General features: G+C 33.2%; 1 long non-coding RNA gene across 1 annotated transcript; it reads left to right on the top strand.

Moving 5' to 3' along the window:
* Positions 1–599: 599 nt before the first annotated feature.
* LOC136409475 (uncharacterized) lies at positions 600–1,646 on the top strand. The gene is made up of 3 exons (XR_010752179.1): positions 600–752; positions 852–1,022; positions 1,100–1,646. It is a non-coding gene; the product is annotated as an uncharacterized lncRNA (long non-coding RNA).
* The last annotated feature ends 15,492 nt before the right edge of the window (positions 1,647–17,138 follow it).

The raw sequence follows: 17,138 nt of genomic DNA, 5'->3' as shown, positions 1-17,138 counted from the left end.
AATTACAGTTGACGGTTTATGAGTTAGAGTAAAATGGTATTAAATATCCCCTGATTTATGATGAACCCACTCCATTGTTATTTCAGTATTTGGTACTTTTGTAACAAATAAAGTGGCGGTTTTCACGTTTCGTTTGCGTTTTGATGGATGTTTCCTTTGTTAGGAAATTAGATTTCATTTCCTAATGGCTAAACATTATTCACTTAATTGCCAAGACACCTGTACCTGAGAATTCTCTTTTTTATAAAAAAAAACATCAAGAAAGGCGATCTTGTTGGTATCCTTTGCTGGAGCGCGCTACACTCGTCCAATACTAATCCACCCATTAAACTATACGCCTTCTTTCTTAACTAAATTAAAATGGGGCTGAATTATTAATGTTCCATTAAGCTCTTTTTCATAGAAACAGTAACATCAAGCTACTTTCCATGGAAGCCAAGAATCTGTTGAATACCTAGGCTCTGTTCCATCGTTTTTATGGAAATTAATCTGCAATTAAAGTTGACAGCCCGTTAATAATTTGGCCCTAACGCCAATATCAGTTTAAATATTTCAATCATGCTATTGTTAAATTTACAGTTTTTGTACGGGCATACTTTGAAATATTTAAAATTTCACGCAGAACAAAATACATTATTTACTTCAAGTTTATCAGCAAATGATCATTTGAAACATATAAACTCTTTCTAAATGTTTGAATGTTGTCTCTTTGAATTCACATATTAAAGTCACGTATTATAATTACACTATAGGTAGGTTGTTTATGGTTTTTTCATATTTTTGCCTATTTTTGCAGCTCAAGAAAGTAGAGTAATCACGATTGCAGCCTTTAATTAGTTTTTTTAATATAGCAAATAAAACCAAAATCGAACATTATGCCTGGTTGTGGATCTAAATCGCGCGTGCCTCAGGAAGACCCTCACTCCAGAAAAAGGTGCGGTTTAACTCGTGGGAGAAAGGGGAAATGTTGTAAACCAGTTTGCTATAGATCTGCCCAGGATTGCCATGCCTGCAGACGTCGAGTAAGTAGTATTACAAGAAATTTTAATTCCATTTAAGAAATATTTTTGCTTGAACTTGAATAATTATCCCCATCAAGCCTTCTGCCAAGAAACATGTGGGCTCCTGCTACGCCCGACATGACGAATCCACCTCATCGGAGAGCAGTTTTACGGAATCAGACTCCTCAAACTCCAGCTACTGTTCGAGCTCATGTTGCTTAAACTCCACTTGCGACTCATGCCTTTCAAACTGCAGTGGTTACTCCAATTCCTCTTGCGGCTCAAGCTGTTCCAGTTCATGTGATTCGTCTTCTTCTTCCACGGACTCTCAAGAATCCGAACACTGTTACTGCTGTTGCTGCGATGAGACTGGAGAATCCACCGGTGAGGCTGATAAGTGAGGCTGCACTATTGAGATTTATGTATATGTGGATGTAGTGGAATTGAAGGAAATTTTTGCTGTGGTTGAAGGAAAATTATGGGAAACGTGTGTTAGGGTATCTAATAATAGGAGATTTGGATGAAATTTATGATACCGAAATTTGTTATAACTGGTGGATATTGTTGTTTTTGTTCCTAGATTTTGGAGTTTATACAAAATTGTTATTACTGTATTATTTTAATTAAATAAAATTTACTTACATGCATTTTTTACTTTTAATTTCCTTATCGATTTGTTAACTGCCTTAAGGGAGAGAAGGGATTTTAAGGGTGGAATACATTAGATGGAAACTGCACATTCGTTGCAACAGTTGCAAACGGAGCTATAAAACGTTTCTTATATTTCAAGTATGGTATATATTTCACAGATGTTTCTCGTTTTTTTCTTCGTCAAATCCCATTTTTACACGTTTGCTAGAAATTTCTATCTGCACTCAGAACATCGCACGTTCTATCAACTTAATCTTCACTTTAATATCTAGTTTAGAAAGTTAATTGCCAATTTCGTCTTATGTGAGAAATTTAGCATATTAAATCACTTTCCGAGAGGAAATCTGCCGTGTAATAGAATCTGGTTTGCAGATTGATTAGTTCCCGCATACGAATAAGAACTTAATTTCAAAAGAGCTTATGGCATAACAAAGCGATTATCTTGTGTAATCGTCTATAAGCACAAGAGGAATTTGACTTTTGGTCTCAAATATTTTCCGCTCTACAGGATGTCCCAAAAGTAATGGGGCAAAAAGGAACGGCAGATTTCTGCCATCAAGATATTAGAACCCAGCACAATTATTATATTCCAAAAGTTAATATTAGCAGAGATATAGGGAAATTAAATTTTATTTTACGAAATATAATATAAATATAAAAATAAAATATAATAGTCCTATTAGTAAAAAATATTATAAATCGTTTAAATAACGCTGATATGTTCATAATGTAATAACGGTATGTGCGTTATGGCTTTCTATAAATTTGAATTTAAAAAAATTGCCTAAAACTAACTTTAATAGTTCGTACAATACAAATAAGCCAGTATACTTAGATAATTTAAAAATCAATTTACAGGCAATTACTTCGCCAGCTACCGACTTTATTAAAGAATACATACATACGAACATTATTGAGGCATTGAACTAGCAAATGTCTCGAAAACGGTAAAATTTTGAAGCCACTAACAGGTATACCTATTTTACCTAAAATATTAAACAAAATAACATTTTTTATTAATAGGACTACTGGAGTTGCGTAGAAAAAAATTAGAGCCCTTTTAACTAGCCAAGGTGGTTTTAAGTGGCATCCCCTTTAGCTATAATAAAACCGACAGCACTAGCTTGTTTCCCATATCCGAAAACGCTAATATACCAAATTTCAGTCTCTTGGGTCAATACTACATAAAATAAAATCAAAAGTAAAATTTAAACTTTAACACCCCGTACCTTTGTTAATATTAACTTTTGCAATACAACAACTGCACCTGGTCTTAATATTTTAATGGCAGGAATCTGCCATTGCCCTTTGTCCTATTATTTTTGAGATACCCTATACAAATATTTTGCATGAGATGCTTAGAAAATTAGTTAAAGATAAATCATCGACAAAGTCTTATATAGGCAATCATATCTAAAGTACTTAAGAGGGGTTAGCAGCACTCGAACTCAACATTAAGCAGCTACATGCTTAGCGAACTGTTTATCTCTGAAAGAGTGTGCCAGATAAGAATACGCTCTATAGGTACCTCGTCTAACATAAGAGATATAGAATTCTTCCATTGATTTAAATACTGTTTCATTTGTACGAGAGAAAGAGTAGCCCCCACTAAGCTGATCAGAATGCCTTTTGATCGAAATTGGAAACCTAACTGAATGGGCATATAAATGCATAAGTTATAATCCTCTAATACCACTCAATTGTGTAAAATACCCTTACTACCACCCCCTAGACCAAAAAAAAAATCTTAAACCGCCATCTTCTCAATTATAATTTTTAACTTGAAAACTGGTATTTCGAAAAAGCTGAAAAAATCACACATTGTATATGTAAATCCTCGCGCATTCGCCATATTTTTTCCTTTTTTTTCTTGCTAATTCTAACTTAAAAACGTTTTTTAAAATTTCAAAATGGAATAATTTTCAGAATGGGCTGCATGTCCAGTTTTTCTTCTAATGATGGGCATTTTTATGGCAAATCTAAGTGCATATAAAATATGTCACTTTTTAGGTTACGCTATATTGAAAAATGAAAAAAACTCAGTTTTTTGGCATTTTTTCAATACCAAATTAAACATTTCAGCTTTTTTGGGCATTTGATGCATTTTTTTATAATCCAATAGCATCTATAAATATATATCTAAAAATGTATCTATACATTTTTATTCTTATTTATTATATTTTATTATATTATATTAAATTATATATTATTATATATAATTCGGCATAAAATGTGATAAATACGATTATTTGAAAAAAAATGTAAAAAAATTGAGTTTTTTGCATTTTTCAATATGGCGTAGCCTAAAAAGTGACACATTTTATATACACTTCGATTTGCCATAAAAATGCCCGTCATTAGAAGAAAAAACTGGACCTGCGGCTCATTACGAAAAAAGTTATTCCATTTTAAAATTTAAAAAATCGTTTTTGGGTTGGAATTAGTAGGAAAAAAAACGAAAAAAATGTGACGAATGTGTGTGGGTTTTTTATATGTGTGTGATTTTTTTTCAGATTTCTCAAAAAACCAATTTTCAAATTAAAAATTATAATTGAAAGGATGGTAGTTTAAGGGTTTTTTTGGTCTAAGAGGTGGGGGTAAGGGTAATTTGCACAACTGATTGGCATTAGAGGGTTATGATTTATGTACTTAATACATATATGCCCATTCAGTTAGGTTTTCAATTTAGATAAAAAGACATTCTGACTATCTTAATGAAGGGGTACTTTTCAGCCAAATCGTAATTGCATCTGGAAGATGTTCGGCCAATTATTGAAAATCTCATCCCATAAAAAAAAAGAATGTAGGAGCTGCAACCTTTTATGGGACATTTTGTATATTTGTAGGCGTTTTTGTAGGAAGCACCTAAAAATAACGTAACAAGAGTTTTTTGTTTTACGTATGTCCCTGATGGTTTACATGCAATTATCCTATATTTCATACCATTGACGCAATTACTCTACAAATAAATTCTACCTTATAGGCGACATTAAGAATAAAATAAAAGAAAATTGAACCACGGGAAGGTCCATCAATAAACTTAATGATAAATAGTAACTGGGTTTGCTTTTCCCTTGATGCAATAAATACAGCTTCTTGTGAAGAATCCAAAATCTGTCGACTAAATTAGGTAGCTGAGTTCCCGTGAGAACTGCCAAATTTGCAACGTTATCCCAAGAAGCCAAGATGAGCGAAGATTTCCACGAAAGTGCTTATTGTGTTTTCCATTACTTAAATATTTCGCTTTTATGAAAATTCATTCTGCTTTTAGCTTTAAGCGAAGTGACTCCACGAGAATTTTATAGAAAACCCATTATGTGCTACAGCGGATAATTGAATAAAACTTCATATACTTACCATATACATCGTATGTACGCATATAAACAGAATTTACATTCGAGACTCGTTACTTCCATTATAAATACCCATCAATATTATAACTTTCTTTAAATATTCTCATTAATAATTTTTGTTAAATCATGCATAAATCTGCAGAGTAAAGCTAATAGTTTACTCGCTTTTTCAGGTTCGATTCCCAGGCCGGTAGATTTCTACAATATATTTTTTTTAATTTTGGATTTTCTGTTAATTTTTCTATTTAAATCTGCATAACTTTTGACCTATTAAAGTTTGGCGGCAAGCTAATCGATCAGACTATACAGGGTGCTTCTAAATAGATGGTAAAAATTTTAATGGGTGAATCCTTAGTCTTTAAAACAAAATGTTCATATAAAGACATGTCCAAGAATGCTTCGTCTTCGATCTACAGGGTGTTAAAAAAACAATTTTTTTCGTTTTATTTTTTATCGAAACTTGTTGAAAATTTATATATATCACACGTCGAGTGTTTTCCACAAACGGAAATTTTCGGACTTTGATTTTATATACGGGGTGATGCGGATTGATGGGCCTTGAGCTCTCATTTATCATGTATTTTTTTCTGTTAATATTTTGAATCTTTTAGATAAATTTCTGAAATTCGCATTGAGTTTACTCACTTTTCAATATCTTGCAAAATTTCGCTTAAATCGGTGGTTTAAGTAATATTCGCGATCAAAGTCAAGAGTGTCATCAATATAAATAATAAAATAATACTTAGTGAAGTTGGCCATGATTTTTTGCTGCATTTGTTTGCTGTAAGCTTTGACAACTATTGACTGTTAGTTGCCTACTATTGCTCAAGACCCAACAATTCGCATCACCCCGTATATGGAATCAGGTCCGAAAATTTCCGTTTGCAGGAAACACTCAGCGTATGATATGTACAAATTTTCAGCAAGTTTCGATAAAAAAATAAACAATTAAAAAAATATAATTTTAAAGTATTTTTTTAACACCCTATAAATCGAAGACGAAGCATTTTTGGACAAATTTTTATATGGACTTTTCGTCTTAAATTTGGCTCAGGATTCATCCATTAAAATTTTGACCATCTATTCAGAAACACTCTGTACAGGGTATCCCAATGAAAAATGGCTATATTTCTTATACTCTCGCATACGCAGAATTTTCTCGAAATACATTGATTGGTTTTTCTTGCGGAACATGTTTTGATATACCCTTGACGCCTGACCGAGCAACCCCCTAAGAGGGGGCGTTACAACCCGTCAAATTTGAATAGGGGAGAAGGGTCGAATGACACCTAGTTTTAAAGGTCCTGGAACCCTCTTTGCAACAGGGTATGTAACGTTGACAAGTTGTTTTTGCAAAAATTTACATTTTATTTGTCATCATGAAATTCACTGGCAAGAAAAAATCAAATTGTGTTTGTAAATTCTCTACTTATCGCTTCTGGTATTTATCAATTTCAATGAGGCAACCTTGTAGCAGTCATTGCACACTTTCCATTTGAATAAAAAAAATGCGTTAACTCCACACGTTCTTGAAATTGAAAATACCACGTTTGCATTTTAAATTTACTCACAATGATTGAAATTAGTTGCTTTGGTAAAAAATAGCAAACCCGGTAACTTTTTTATTGACAACAACGGAACTATGACTCTGCCTGATTATAACAATTTTAAACGGCATCTATTTATGTGACCATTTCAGCGGTGCTAAAAAGCCTAGAAATTTAGCATCAAATGAATATATGGATGTGAAAAACCATAGTGCATAAGGCATTTATTATTATTTTAACAACAAAATGCATTAATTACATGTGGGAGGAAAACCAGTGTTTTGAACATTTAAAACGTATTATTCTGCTATCTACATCCCGATAGCGCTGTGAAATGCTATACCTTAGTGGAACATTTTTAATGCGCAAATGAGAATTTTTTTAATTAAACACAATGTATGGTATTTTTATTATGTGTTGAAATCGCGAAAACCTCGTATAGATATACATTAAAGGAATTCAGGACATAGGCGTAACGGAACCTATATTTTTTTAATTCTTATTATTTAACAAATAAGTTTAGTAGGTGTATATTATGTTTTAATTAAATTTATATGCAGGTTTTATCATTCACATCATCAGTAGAGTCACTATCGATGCCCGTTTGAATAATTATTGGGGCAACAGGAGGTGAGACATGATACTCGTTTTATTTTTGAATAACATCAGTTGCTCAGTTTTTCCATACTATGTTACCTAATTTACTTATCACCTGCCGAATATTTTTCAAAACTGCTCCAATTAAAAAGTGGTAACTTATTTACCTTTTGCCATTTTTTTTTACAATCCCTCAAATTATTTCGATTGGGTTAAAAATGCCACAATAGGGCGGTGACCGCAAAATTCTGTGTCCTTATACTCTTTTTTTTTAAATTTAATGACTTTATTATGCATAATAATTCTTTTTTATTGCCTTTTTTCTGTATGTACATTAAGTAATATGTACATTTTTGTTCCTCATAAAGTTCCTGTTTCTTTGTCCTATTATTTGGAGGCTTGACTAGTAACCGGGAATAATAAGGCGCGTTATTCATTACAATGACTGAATTGTGGGGAATGTTTGGTAGTAGCTGTTCGGCGATCCATTTTCCGAAAAGCTAAACAGTCATGTCTTCGTGGTAATCAGCAGAAGATTGGTTTATATTTTTAGCGAACAACGACAAGCCGCTTGGCACAAATCCATTTTCACCGTCAGCGTGCAGAATAATAATTCGTTTGTCTCTCGAACATGGAATACCTAAACTACAATTTTTGTGAATTATCTACCCAACCACGTTCAATTAAGTCATGAGTGTCATATGTTTCATTTAAATAAACTATACATCTGCCTAACTGTTGATATTATCCTAATTTTACGTAAATAATCATCCCGCAAACCAACTATTCCTTGTCACTCCATTATCACCATTCTATTATCAATTTTTTTATACTTAATGCCGCAGCCCATCATAATGGCTCGCAATTTGCCAAGCAATTATAATGTGAGTAGTCTTTTAGCTTTTCTCGAATCTTTTCCGTGCCGTATTCTCTTTATAAAAATTATAGATAATTCTATAAATAACATCTCTGTCGCCATCGTTGATTTGTTTAAATTTTCGAAATGTCCCTTTGCTTTCAAAGCTATGACTATAACATTTTATTCCTTAATAACCCGATAAACCGTGGACAATGATAATTTAGTCATTTCGCTTATCCCTATTACAATACTTTTATCTGATTTATGCTTGTTTTCTTTCTTTAAACAGTGATAAATATTCAAAACGAAACGTTGACACTACATATGTAGGTCTTTGTTTTTAAAATTACTATTAGCCTCTACAGGATTCAAATTTACTTTGCTTTCCAAATGGTCTCAAAGGGCCTCTGAAAAGTTAGTTAATCCTTTGAAAAGTATACATATTAAACTACGAATGACTTAATTTAACTATGAACACCACAAACGGACAACAAAAATTCAATTTTAAGCGCCCTTCGCCGGCGCCACTGGTTTTAGTTTGCAAGTTGTTCAGAGTGGCGGCGCATCTCAAATATTCATCGTGTCACAACCCAGACCGAGGCAATATTCATTTGGTCCGCTGGCTCAAACATTCGAAATGTTATAGGGCCGCGTTACCGGATGGTACCCAGAAATGTATAAATGATTGATTTAGCGTCGTGATTCATCTTCTCTAGACGAGGTTTTCAACTGATATTAAAAATATTCCATCTATTTATATATCAAAACTATTAAAGCTGTTTTAACAATTATTTTTAGTGGTCAAGTTAAGCTGCCTTATTTTATCAGCATTATAAAAATGATTACTAAACTCTATTACTCAACTCCATTGCGTGAAAGAAAAGCCAATTTTTGATATGATTTTGTAAACTCCGATGACGGCACCCACTTCATAAGTCTTCTTTATTTTCCTTCCGAGTCTATTTAAATTCCTTGATAGTCATCAGTAATCGACTGGCTTAAAGCCGTTAGAGACATATTGACGTTGGAAATTCAATTTTCGTAATAGGGAAAGTTGATGGCAATATAATAATAATAATAATAATAACCTCCCACAGATGCCCTTTTTTGGCAAATAATCATTAGTTGCAGTGAAACTTTCTGCATAGGACAGTTCAAGGTCTGTTCAAGGATCAATGAGTGTTAAAATAGCTACAATGCTTCATTGTGTTCCTCAGCTGTTAAATTGGGCTGCTTCAGTGAAACTGGTTATTGCAATTTAGGAGGTGCATGTGTACTATTTAACACATAGGAAAATTTAATATAGGCATACAAATTTATAATATTATATATTCCATTCATGTGAATCCGGCGTTTATCCAGATATTGGAAAGCGCACGCATCAGAATTTGAAAAAAGCGGGAATTTTTGGAAATCCGCATGCAGGGTGGTTTTCAATGTCGCTTTAGGAGGCGCGAAAAAAATAAAGGTAGTTATTAATTTAAACTTACGTGCTAAAGTTTCCCCTTCCCAAATTATTATCTCCTGAGAACGAAAACTGCATTTTAATTATTTATAAAAGTATGAAAAAAATATGGAGAACAGAATCCTCTCATGCAGGGCTATTTACATCGTTTTTTTTAAATTTATGACTATCTTTGTGTTGCCTATAGACAGATGAGAAGATGGCATTCGCAGACTTTTTGGAATCTGAATACAGTACAACCCCGATTATCTGAATTGCGGTTATACGAAATCTTGTGTATACGAAATGAATTTGATAAATCAAAAATCCCAATTATACGGAAAAATTCGTATTATCCGAAACGTGCTTGGAGCTTCCCTAAAAGAACATTTTATGCAAGCTCACAGTTCGCTGGGCGGTTCATTTACAAAGTATTGCTCGGTGGTTCCCCACATAACCTAAAACGCATGTTATTATTGCAGAAGTTGTAGTTTTGCTGTAATAAATAAAATATTTTACAAAATGGAACGTCATAATAACACTAAGCGTAAACGTGTTGTTACTACTTTAAAGGAAATGCTTGAAGCTGTTCGACGTTTGGATAATGGTGAACTGCTTAAAAATTAGCAAAAGATTTAGGTGTAGGCATTAGTAATGTTGCAGAATGGAGAAAAAATCGCGAGAAACTTGAAAAATGGTGTAATGTTTTGTCATCGCCCACGCCGACACGAAAAAGCATGAAAATTGGTGAACATCCGAAAGTGGATGATTCATTATTTTTATGGTTTACACAAAATGGTGAACGTAGAATACCAATTTCAGAGTCAATTCTAAAACAAAAAGCTGTGAGTTTAAGCGAAGAGTTGTCGGTCATTGATGCGCCTGCAAATTCTGCAAATGATGAATAGTTACACAGGTGGAAAAAAAGACACGGCGTACACCAACTGAAAGTCTGTGGAGAAAATTTGTCTACCGATATAACTATTGCACAAAATTTTGCAGAGAATTTTGAAATGTTTATGAAAGATCATGGCTTACAACCAGATCAAGGCTACAACTGTGACGAAACAGGCTTGAACTACAAAATGTTGCCGTTAAAACTTCTAAAAGCGAAGTTGGGGCACCTGGTCACAAGCATAGCAAAGAACATATCACTGTTCTTGCATGCGGTAACGCTTCTGGCAGACACAAACTTCCATTATTATATGTTGCTAAATCTGCTCATCCTGCAGCGTTTAAATATATCAGACACAATGCTTTTCCTGTCTTATATAGAGATCAAAAAAGTGCCTAGATGGATTCAAAACTTTTTAACCACTGGTTTTTCGAACATTTTGTCCCAGAAGTAGAAAAAAAATGGATATCCCAGAAAATGCATTTTATATTAGATAATGCCCCAACTCACGCAAATGCGGAACAACTTAAAAGTGGGAAATTACAAACAACGTTTTTGCCTCCTGCTGTAACTTCTTTCATTCAGCCCATGGACCAGGGTGTATTGGAAAATTTGAAACACAATTATCGGCGATTACTATTGGAATTCTATGGAAAATTTATATGAAGTAAATGAAAGTGACAGCAATTTAATTGATTGTTTAAAGAAGATAAATTTTAAAAATTTTGTTTATTGGGTAGCATGAGCCTGGAATCAAGTAAAGAAGCAGAAATCTTGGCCAAAATTAATTCTACTAAAAGAGGAAGGTCACACAGATGCAGAAACTGAAGAAAATAAAAGTTTACATGAAAGTATCATAAGAATATCAGCATGTGAAAATGTTACGGAAATAAATGTTTCTGAATTGTTAAATGGTGAAAATATGGAAGATGTAATGACTGACCAAGAATTAATCAAAAGTGTATCCCAAAATACTGATGAAGTAGACAGTGATGACGATGATGATTACGAAGTAGAAGCCATTCCAATAAAAATGTCACATTCTGAAGGACTAGAGGCTTTAGAAAAAGCTTTAAATTATGTTGAACAACGAGAAAATGCAACTGTCGCGAACGTTTTGCTTATCCAACGGTGGAGAGGCATTTCATCCAAAAACAGAAGTAGCGCTCAACGAATGCAATCAAAAATTACCTTGTTATTTAAAAATTAAAAATAAATTTTTGTTATATATGTAAATATCTATGTTCAAAAAGTTTTCAAGTAAAAATAACTTGTATTTGTTTCATTTTTTTTAATGAATGTGTAAAAGCTTGTTACGTGAATAAATACATATTAGAATTCAAAATTCGGAATAATCGAAATTTCGATTATCTGAAATCATTCCGGCCCATATTATTTCGGATAATCGGGGTTGTACTGTCTATTGAAATTAAGAAACATATTCTGAACTTGATTCGGACGATAAAATTGACTTTAATCAAATCCTTCTATCACCAGGAGTTGTTTCCATGTTAAATAAAATAGCCCAATGGAATGATAATTTATATGAAAATTTTTCCTATTTAAATTTCAAACTTCTATTTATATTTCGCAAGCGAGAAAAAGTATATTTATTTAATTTTATTAATAATTCTTTATAGCGTACCGTTGTTACAAAAAATACTTTATCAAAATTTGAATAACAGCTTTAGAATAAAGTATTCAAAAAGCACATTTAAGCCTTAATTCTATGAACTTGAGGTACCAATATATAGGGTGTCCTAGTTTACAGTAGCGGGATTTCAACAGTCAATAGAAGATTTTTTTAAGATGAAAACGTATCGAAAATAAAATTTTCAATAAGTTTTAGATTTAAGATGTATTTCGATGAAAATGAAATATATCGAAAACAGTACAATTTTTAAGATACGGGGTGGCAAACTTCAAATGTTTTTTTTACATTTTTTAAAAATAATTTCCGCAAATATTAAGATAGAGTCATGAAATTTACTATTCTGGGATTTTTCACAACACCGGATCCATATTTGTTCTTTTCGTAAAATTTACAGAGGACGCCATATGCAACTTGCTATTGAATGCGAAAATTATGATAACTTTTTTATATCTTTTTATACATCTTTTTTTTAATCAAAATGGATTCTCCATTATTTTTTCCTAAAAAATGTACTTTTGTTATAAATTGATAAGTCACTGTTTTCGAGATATTTGGAATTTGGTTCCTGGCAGTACAATCTGTTTCCGCATGGGAGTTGTGATTTGATATTAAATAGTATACTTTGCTCATTTTTTTGGCGCTGTGAAAATCCCAGAATATCAAATTTCATTATTGTATCTTAATATTTGCAGGAATTATTTTTAAAAAATGAAAAAAAAACATTTGAAATTTGCCACCCCGTTATATTACGTTTTTATCTTTAAAAAAAAGATCTTCTATCGACTGTTGAAGTCCTACTACTATAAACTGGATCACCTTGTATACATTTATTAATGAAAATAATAATATATATATAAAGTAATAAGTTAAAATATATCTTTATGTTTTTTAGCACTTTTTTCATTTGTCCCCAATTTTTTCCGTCCAGATTCGAAAGAGAGACCCTGCTCGTCCGGATCCCCCTTTTAAAAACTGCTAAAATATGACAAAATAGAGTTTTTTTCCATTGGCCAATACATCCGACATTCCTAAAACTTGAGTAGTAGTAGTAGTAGTAGTAGTAGTAGTAGTAGTAGGGACGACCCTGTATAATATATATAATCCAATGATTGTTATTGTTCCAACAATAATAAGTAAATGTAAAAGGAAAAACCATCGTTTTGAATATTTCAAACATGATTTTGCTACTTAAATCGCGGTAATGCTGAAAAATATAAGCTATAAATTGAATGGAATATTTTCTTAATTTGCACAGGTAGATAATACAATCATTCGTTTTTACACAAATAAGTATATTTTTCGTAGTGAAATTAAAATATCTTATATTAAACGAAAATGAATAATTTAATCGTGGCAACTCTATCACTGCTGTTAATAGGAAGTAAGTAATTACTAACGATTTTTTCTGTATATTATATCCATAATACAGTATAGTATACAATTAAGCCCTTTAAGTCTAGTTGGTTACCTTCAATTTAATCTCGAGTAACAATCTCGAGCGCTACTTCAGGTATCGCTTCAGGTAGCACATAATGAATGGAATATATCTCAAATCCGGAGTTTAAACTTCTTTTTTAAATCTGGGTTGTACAATACGACCTGCAGGTCTCTAATTTTTTCCTAATCCTATTTAAATCCCTTGACGATAGCCAACAGACTATTTTCGGGCTTCGCAACCATTGTAGGATGAGCATTATATGCAAACGATGTAGATAAAAAACTGCCCCCATTATATGTCACAAAATTGCCCTCGTTATACGCTAAATTCACTAGACAGGATTGAGGCCATTAGAGGAGTCATATTGACGTCAGAACTTAAGTTTCCAAGATTGGGAAAGAGTACCCCCCATTAAGACCTAAATGCCCTTTGATCTAAATTGAAAACCTAACTAAAGGGGCATGTAAGTACATAAGTTATAACCCTCTAATGCCAATCAGTTGTGCAAAATACCCTTACTGCCGCCCCCTAAACCAAAAAAACCCTTAAACCTCCATCTTCTTAATTATAATTTTTAACTTAAAAACTGGTTTTTCGAAAAAGATGAAAAAAATCACACATTGTACTTGGGAAACCCTTGCGTATTCGTCACATTTTTTCGTTCTTTTACTGTTAATTTTAACCTAAAAACGATTTTTAAAATTTCAAAATGAAATAACTTTTTTTCAGAATGGGCTGCAGGTCCAGTTTTTTCTTCTAATGCTGGGCATTTTTATGGCAAATCTAAGTGTATATAAAATGTATCACTTTTTGGCCTCGGCCATATTGAAAAATGCAAAAAACTCAATTTTTTGGTAGCTTTTTTCAATACATAATTAAGCATTTTGACATAAAATGCGATAAATAGATGCTGTTGGATTATAAAAAGTGCATCAAATGCCTAAAAAAGCCGACTATCTTGATGGGAGGTACTCCGGCAGCAAAATATCATAATAATAATAATAATCTTTGTTACAGGTACTCTCACTCTGGATATCAACCAATGCGATGAAATTGTCTGCGAGGGACCGTTGAGAATCTGTACCGGAAGCAATCAATGTATGAACACGTGTAATAGTACAATCTGTCCCTATGATATTATGATAGGATGCTTCTGCGAACCCGGCTACTGCGAGTTGGATGGTGCATGTGTGCCAAAGTAATGTGAAATCACTTAATGTGTATGAAGGTTGAATATATTAAACCACATTCTCGAGTATGTGTATTGGTCTTATTAGCAACCCCTGATGAAGAAAATATTTTTAGGGTTTCCTTGTTTGATCAAGAAAATATATTTCTCATCCCCATTTTAGCTACATAACAACCTCATTTTTTCCCTCTAAAATATAGCGCCCAACTGGAATCAAAACAAATTTGCCTGCTCGACTTTATTAACGAAGCAAATTTCGCGGCATAAATTATGATACATCCGGGGTAGAGGGCAAATTAAACCATGTAACGCCCCTCCCTCGGGATCTTTGTGCTTATCTACCGAATTCTGCTTATTTACTGCCCTTTTTAGTACAGAGCTGCGTCACTCAGAACGATCCCCAATTGGCATTTATTTATTTATGTATTCATTTTGATCTGACTTTGTTGCATTGTGTAACATCGGACCACGTTAATATAAATCTCAGTGGCCTACAACTTTTGTTCACAAACGTTTACTCCAACCCTACCATATCTACCGTACATAAAGGAATTCGGAGTCAGCCCCGCCCTGTATCCTGACTCCTGAACCCCATTTTCAACGCTTTAATGAACTTCCAGGAAGGGCGGTGGGTCGTTAACACACCTTGATGGTCTCTAGATTAGCACCATACTCGCAGGAATGCAGTAAACGAGTTTTCGGTGTGAACTTACTATTTTTATTAGAGGGAATTAAGTTGTCTGCTCGTGTTCATTAAGGGCAGCGGAACGAGTGCTTTCCCTGGATCCTCGAACAAAAGGAACGAGATATGATATCATTGGATGTAAACCGAGCGGAACGACAATTAGTGTAGAGAGCTCTATAAGGTATGTGTGAGTCCCGTATTGTTTACCAAAATGTTTGAAATTTAATCTATTATTTGTGATAGTTTAAAACTAAGTTTTAGGCGAATATTCACACGTGCTTCTGTGGGTGGCAATGCTTGACATAACTCCTATGAGAAAGGCCCTTAGAAAGGGGATAGCATTATGCAGGGAGTTATTTAAGTAAGTGGCCAAACCTCAAAGAATGATTCTAAAATGAAAAGTTTATAATAGCATAGGTCCGGTAATGCTTCGTTTTCAAGATACAGGGTGTCAAACTTTTCTTAAAAATCGTTTTTTTGTAAAAATCTTAATAATCCTTTAGCCGATTTTGTTAAATTTTGGCAATGCTATTTATGGTTGTTATTGTTATTTATGTACCACTGACTTTTTCAAAACTTTTGTTTTTTTTTTCGCATTACGTAGTCATGGCCACCCAGGTCACCAGATTTAAATCTATTAGATTTGTTCTTTTGAGGGCATGTAAAGTTCTTCGTTTATAGAATTCCGGTGAATACTGAAAAAGAATTAATACGACGGATATGGGATTTATGTAATCAGATAAGATATACGCCGGGAATATTTCAACGTATTGAGCAATCGATGTTGAGGCATGCTAATGTTTATATTGAAGTTTGAGGACATTTTCAGCAACTATTGTAAGTTTCGTATTACTTATCTTTAAATCTATTTTTATTAAAAAAAACTGCGTACTATTTGTTTAAGAGTAGTTTTAATAAAGCGTTTTTCTTGTTTAATTTTTCTTAAATTTCCGGCGTTCCCGCTGTGCACGCCACTAGTAAAAGAAGACAAACAATTTTCAGCTTAAAAGATTCTTTTGTATTATATTAAAAACTGTCACCAAGTTTCAACATTATATTAGTTTGCGTCTTATTGTTATTTAGGAGTTTTTAAAAATAATTAACTATTAAAAAGAAAGTTTGACACCCTGTCTCTTGAAAACGAAGCATTACCGGACCTATGTTTATATAAACTTTTCATTTTAGATTCATCCAAAGAATCACTCCTTAAAGTTTGGCTAGCGTACTTAAATAACACCCTGTATACCGTGAGGTATGATTGAATGAATAAACCGTATGCTCGAATTACTCTTTCTTACGAAATTATGAGAGAAATATCTTTACTGATATAAATCAGTAGTGTGTTCCCATAAGAGGAACGTGACAGGTAAGGAATGATTCTCTCTTTGTAAATTATTTTCCAAGGGGCATTTTATGAGATCGAAAATTATCATCACCTGCCTAAGATAAACATTGCTTTTGGTAACCTTTTTTTTCTAGAGGATTAGAGAATCTGCACGAAGACTTGTGGCCATGACACAGGACGTTCGTAGATGCCCACCATGTGATAGAAGAATTGTGGGTTGACTGTCCTCCGGGATCGCCGATCGATTAAACTCCTTCCCTCTCTTCACCCAATAATCCCTCCCGGGGCCAAGTGAGCATTACTCCAAGAGGGAGATGAAAAATTTCTTAGGCTTTCTACTTTCTTTCTGTTCTATTTTCCTCCTTTGCTCCCATCTTTCCTTGCCTCTTATAATTTCTTGTCACATTTCGATTATCGACAACCAGTTTTTTTTGTCCTTCCTTATAATATTCACGATGTTGCCCTTTGTCAGCAGGGCTT

Source organism: Euwallacea similis, chromosome 6, assembly GCF_039881205.1.
Source record: "Euwallacea similis isolate ESF13 chromosome 6, ESF131.1, whole genome shotgun sequence".
Lineage (NCBI taxonomy): Eukaryota > Metazoa > Arthropoda > Insecta > Coleoptera > Curculionidae > Euwallacea > Euwallacea similis.
This window is presented reverse-complemented; position numbering and strand designations above follow the sequence as displayed.